Source organism: Arachis ipaensis, chromosome B9, assembly GCF_059453495.1.
Source record: "Arachis ipaensis isolate K30076 ecotype BB chromosome B9, ASM5945349v1, whole genome shotgun sequence".
Taxonomy (NCBI): domain Eukaryota; kingdom Viridiplantae; phylum Streptophyta; class Magnoliopsida; order Fabales; family Fabaceae; genus Arachis; species Arachis ipaensis.
The window spans coordinates 55,149,251-55,155,842 of NC_142444.1; positions in this window are offsets into that span (position 1 = coordinate 55,149,251).

Sequence of the window (6,592 nt, forward strand, 5' to 3'; positions counted from 1 at the left end):
GGATTCTAACTGCCCAGAGTCGACAGAAAAGTTATGCGGATCAAAGGAGGAAACCATTAGATTTTGAAGTGGGAGAGCACGTATTCATTAGGGTTACACTGACAACTGGGATTGGAAGGGCGATTAAGACTAAGAAGCTGAACCCAAGATATATAGGACCATTTGAGATTTTGAAGAGATTTGGACCGGTGGCATATCAAGTCGCTTTACCATCTTATCTGTCTAACTTACATGACGTATTCCATGTGTCACAACTTCATAAGTACACATCGGATGCGGCTCATGTGTTGGAGCCTGAGTTAGTCGAGTTGAGGGAGAACTTGATTTTCCAAGTGACGCCAGTGAGAATCGACGACACTAGTGTAAAGAAGCTCCGAGGAAAGGAAGTTCAGTTGGTTAAAGTAGCTTGGAAGCGAGCTGGAGTAGAAGAGCATACTTGGGAGTTGGAGTCCGAGATGCGAAAGGATTATCCCAAGCTATTCTCAGGTAATTCAAATTTTGATGGAAAAATTTCTTATTTGATGGGTAGAATGTAAGGACCGCAACTAATCAACCAGTTGATTAAGTGATTAATTGCCCTAATTAGACTTCGAAAAGTTAGAGTGAGAATTTGAGGATTTAAAGGTGATTTTCGGACTCAGTAGGTCTTTCTGAGTCAGAAAATGTGCTTTCTGCAAAAAATCGTGAAAAACCACGAATCGGCAGTTGAACCGGTTGAACTAGTTCAAGTCTGCCCAGTACCACACGAGAAAAAGTAAAAATAGTCAAAAACTTTAGAAAAATATTAGAAGTTGAAAACCGGGCGTTAATTTTAAAGGTTTGGCCCGAAGTTGAGCCAAACAGGCTAAAAATGCTAACGGGTTGGACCGGGTCCAAGTTGGGCCCAAGCCCAATATATATAAGCACTTAGGTGAACCCTTTTCACTCACAAAACACAACACACACTTCAGAAAATAGAAAGGGGAAGAGAGGAAGAAGAAGCACTATTCACCTCAATCTTTCGGAGCTCATATCTTGAGCTAAAGAGCTCCGATCGCCGCACCATTTGTGGCTACACGTTCCTCGTGAAGAGCTCTACAAAACCCATACAAGAAAATGGAGAGGTAACCACAAAATCTTTTCTATTCTTCTCTCCAAAATTTCGGTTCCTAGGGCTTTGGGGTTAAATGAATTTTTGTGATTTTGGATGTTTAGGTTTGCTCTAAGCCTTACTTAGCCTTGGGTCTTGACATCCAAATATTTTGGAAGAGGTAAGAACCATTAAACCCTTGTGAAATTATGTTTAATTGGAGCCCTAGGTTGTTTTGGGGTGATTTATATGCATAAAGTTTGATTGTTGTGGGCTTGGGAGCTTTTGGAACTAAATTGTGCTTATTGGAGTGGAAGTGAAAGCTTGGATTGTGGTTAAAAGCGCTTTGTGCTCATTTAGGGTTTTGGTACATAAGGGAATCAGCCAAGGTATGGTTTCGGTTTCCTCTATGTAGTATATATTATTCATGGACACTTAGGCTAGGGACTTATAGGATTGGATGGAATTATATAGTTGTTGATGATAGTTGATTGATGTTGTATGTTGGATAGATGTTGTATGTTGAGAAATGATGATATTGAGATATGATCATTTATGATTTTGAATGCTTGCATATTGATGGATATTAATGTGATGCATGAACGAGCTTGAAAATGAGAAATTATAGAGATAAAGTGATATATTGGTGTTGATGTTGAAGATGATGAGGTGTGAAAGAAAATGTGGTAATGTTGGTGTATTATGGCTCAACAGGTTAATTTTGATGAAAGATGGAGTTTTTAAATGGTTAGGTATGATTTGGAATGTGTATGGTAAGAAATTGTGTAAATGGTGAAGTTTGGTAAATTTGGGATTTTAATGAACTTTGTTTGATCATAACTTATGCCTCAGTTTTCGAATTTGATTGAAATTTTTTTAGAATTAAAGATCTTTGAAAACCCTTTAAATCGATATAAAGTTTGTGAAAATTGGAATTTTGTAGAGGAAGTTATGGTCATTCATAGTTGGTGTGAAAAAGCTGAAATTCTGCAAAGTTGCAGAATTTCATGTTTTCTGATATGTGCGGGCGCACACCCTCGTGCGGACACACACCCTGCAAGAATTTTGACCTGTGCGGATGCACACATCTGTGCGCACGCACAGGCAGGGAAGTGCGCTTTGTTTGCAGCGTTAGCACAGCTTGTGCGCGCACATATCTAAGGAAGAATTTCAACCTGTGCGGACGCACACGTTGGGAAAGCCAGTCTGTTGGGACGCTGGCACAGGTCGTGCGAGTGGACAGACTATTTTGAGTTTTGACACCTGTGCGTACGTACACACCCCTGTGCGTACGCACACTTTTAAAAATTTATGGGCGTGCGCACGCACACACCCCTGTGCGGCCGCACACGCCCTATTTCTCAAATTTTACTTGTTTTTCAACTATTCTACCTTTCCAACAAGGTTGTAAGCTTCTCTAACACCATTTTAAGACTTTTGGGCCTAGTTTTGAGTATTAGAACATGGGATATAACTTAAGGGTTCTAGTACATGATTTTATGATAAATTAGAAAGCGGAGGCCTAGGTTTCTGGCCTGTTGAGGATAGCTTGGTGTTATGTGTTGTATGGTAGAGGTATGAGACGAGAATTGAGAAACTATTGAGTTTGGAGCTGAGATGTGAATTTACAGTGGTTGTGGTGAGTCGAGGACTCTGATTGAGATGATAGATCCATATGTATACTGAAAATGTTTTATGAAAACCATTGAAGTATTGTTTATACTGAGATTATGTGACGCTATGCGCCCGGCAGGGACGGTGGTTAATCCCGCTTACGTTGGGATGTGAGGTCTGAGGCAAGAGTATCCCGCTCGCATCCCTTCGGATCTATAGAGCGTACAGGCGCAAAACCCTAGATAGTGATCCGAGCACTATATCTCGGGGGTTCCCATACAAGGATTCCGTAGGGCGACGTCTCCATGGAGATGTGTCGGATTGGAAGTTGAACCGACAATATGATATCACAGCCAGTAGGGCAGGCATTTATCATATGTATTTTCTATCTGTTTGTATGCTTTGCTTACTTGTAATGGTTTGCCTAATTGATTAATATGCCTAATTGCTATCTGATTTATTTGCCTTATATGCTTCTACTTGTGAGTTACTTGTATAGTATATTACTTGTGCTTTCTTCTGGGATTGAGGAGGTTTGGAAGGCGGTGGCGATGGGATCGCATGGAAGATCAGTTGGTGAAGGCTGTGGGACAGTGGTGTTAGTTAGAATAGAAATCTCCTAAGATAGACTACCCGGTTTATTTATGTTAACGTTTATACAGCTATGCTTATCTGTCTTAGTATGCTTTAAGATTGAACTCTTGTGATGGATATGGAGCTTAGGATTGCCTTTGGCGTCTCGGGGTCTTATATCTTACATCACTGGGCACTGTTACCATACTGAGAATCTCCGGTTCTCATACCATATCTTTGTTGTGTTTTTCAGATGCAGGTCGCAACCCACCTCGGTGAGTTGCTTTGGATGGTGACAGAAGCAGAGGATCTTGGATTCATTTAGAGTCTTTTTGGTTTATTTTGTTTTTATGTCTCTCACTTTTGTATCTTATCCTTGCCTAGAGGCTTGTATTATGAGAGAAAAACTTGTATAAGCTGTTTTTAAACTGTCATGTTTCTGTATACTTGTATATGGCTAGCCGGCTTAAACTCCGCAAGTCGTAGCTAGTTCCTTATGATATTACACTATTATACTACTATCTTTTGATATTTCTTATCCGTACCTTGCGCTTTAAGTTAAATGCTTCTTTAGTACATTTTGCGCTTTTCAAATCCAAACCTCTGAGCTATATTCTTCATCGGTCTTCTAGTTTATATCATTCTTTCTATAAATATATTATGTATGAGCTTAGATCTGTCGTAATCTCTGATTAACCTTTGCTTTACGACGTGAGGTAAAACTTGGGCTAATAAGGGTGTTACATTATTCCCCCACATTCTCTCTCTAGTTCTAAGGTGAAAAGGCACTTTCCTTTGTTTTATATGCCACGGCCTCACAAGAAAAGGTGGTAGGATACTCTCTCTCGATTTATTCTCCCTGCCTTCCTAGTGATACCTCCAGGAGAAGGTGGAATGACACACTCCCTCGATTATATTTCTCTTGGGGATGCATAACAGAGAGACCATATATGAGTTACCTACTGGATGTGTTGGGTTCTGGTAATGTATCCGACACGTGAGCTCATAGTCAATAGGACAGGCATGCATTATACTGCAGTTGTTTATATTTGTTTGTCTATTTATTGGTACTTGTGTAATTAAAATGTGTATAATTTTTGTTTAACTGTTTGATTATTTGTGATTGGGATTATTGATTCGAAATTACGGTGAAGTGTTGTAGTTTTAAAAGATTGACTAAAAGATTGACAAAATGGTAAATTTTAAAAGGAACAGAAAATGAGTGATATGCCCCATGATTGAAATTAAGAAAGATAACCGACAGAAAAATTAAATTGGTTAATTTTGTGAAAAAAATAGTTTATAGAAAAGGATAGTATTGAAGAGTGAGTTTTGAAAGAGTTAGAAAATAAGGAATTTTCCAAAAAAAGATTTATAAGACAAGCAATGATCATTGTCATAAAACAAATTTTTTTTATATTTTTTTTGACAATTTTAAAATTCTTCTACTGAGACCTTCGAGTTAAGTTCTTACCCCTCTAATCCTATATTTTTTAAGAAACAGACGAAAAAGCCTATGAAAAATTTACTAAGTATTTAAATGTGCATTAATTTATTTATAAAGCAAATTTGTTTTATTATTTTAGATGTTTTTTCTCATCTTTATTATCGTTATTTATATTTTGTGAGAAAGGATAGTGTACTAGATGCCTCCAGTACGGGTTGAGAGATGGATCGGGGACTTACGGGTTGAGGCAGATGCCGGATTATTTGATTGGAGCGATGTGGGTGGTACCTGCAAAGACACTTCGACGCTCAAGTCAGAATAGATCTAAGAGGTAGAAAATGTGAGGAATGAATGAATACCTGGAGGGATCTGGGTCCTCTATTTATAGGTGATGGTAGCTATCTTATCTTATCTTGTTTGGTTAAGATAAGGGAGGCATTTGAATTTGAAAGTCGGTTAGGAGTTCTTATCGGGCCGGTTTCGGACCCTTCGAGTAGCGGAGCGAGTTTGAACCCGGGTGACCGAGTTTGGGGCTCGTTTCGGGTGCCGGATCCGTGGGCTGGATCCGTAACAGTTGCCCCCACAGCGAAAGGGTGATCGAGGTCGGTCTCTGTCGCTGAGAGGTATGGCTTTGGTTGCTTAGTCGTCTCATCGGGACGTTCGATGGATATTGTTTTTCGTGCGGGTCGGCGTCCCGGCAGTGGGTTTCCTGCTTTGGGGCTTGGTTTGTCTTCCGTGCCGTTTGTTTGGTGTGAACCTTTCGTTTTCCTACGCCCGTTTAATTTTTCAAGGCGTGCTTTTTGGTTTTTCGAAGGAGCATTTATTGCAAGGGAAATTTTCTGTTTTTGCCCTTCTGCATTTTGTTTTATTACTTGGGGGTATTCTCGTCTTTTTTCTTTAGGTTTAAAGACCGTTTTGGTTCCCATTTTCCTTTCCCTTGTTGCTTTTCCTGGTTCTAAGCTTTCGAGAGTACTTTCCCTCTACTCTGGTGTTGTTCTGTTTTTCCTGGTTGTGTTCCTGCTCTTCTGTTCCAACATTTTCCAGGCTTTTGCTTCGCATTACCAGGTTAGCCTTCTTTTTCCTTTGTTTGTTTTGCAGTCATTCTATTCTTGTCTGCTTTGCATTTCTATGTTTTTTCTATGTGGATTGGGGTTGTCTTTTTTTTGTGTGGTGGTAGGTTTCGTAGGGGGGATGAGCACCGTTGTGTAGTTAGTAGTGGGTAGTGGTATCTGCTTTAGTTTTCCCTTGCCGCTTTCTCCCGTGTGGTTTGGGCTGATGGTGGTGCTCATCGCTGTTTTAGGTATGGCGCGTCAGAGGGCCGAGGGTGTGGGGGCTCCGGTGGTACCTGCGGGTGGCGTTCCTTCCCTTTACTCTTGGGTAACCAGTGTTGTGTGGGGGACACCGTCGCGGATAACGGAGGTGGACCTCCAACGTCTTCAGGATGAGGGGGCTGTTTGCGGGGGTGGCGACGCCAAACGCCATTATGAGTTTTCTGTTTTGGGGGTTGACGAGAGGGTCTGTTATACTAACTTGGATTCGCCGACCGTTCCGGATTTGTTATGGGTGTACGAGGCAATGTTCACCCGTCTTGGAGTGCGGCTGCCTTTTTCTCCCTTCGTTCAACAGTTGTTGAGCCGATGTTCCGTGGCGCCGTCCTAGCTGCATCCGAACAGTTGGGCGGCGATCTAGACTTTTGAGCTCGTGTACGAGTTTCTGGAGCTTCCGGTGTCCGTAAATATTTTCCTTTTCCTCTTCTTGTGCACCCTTCCGTCCAAGGAGGGGAAGCACAAGAAGGGGTATATGTCGTTTAGGGCTCAGCCTCATCGTCGGGTATTCGGCTTGTATGAAGATTCTTTCCATGGGTTTAAGTGTGGGTATTTCAAGGTCCG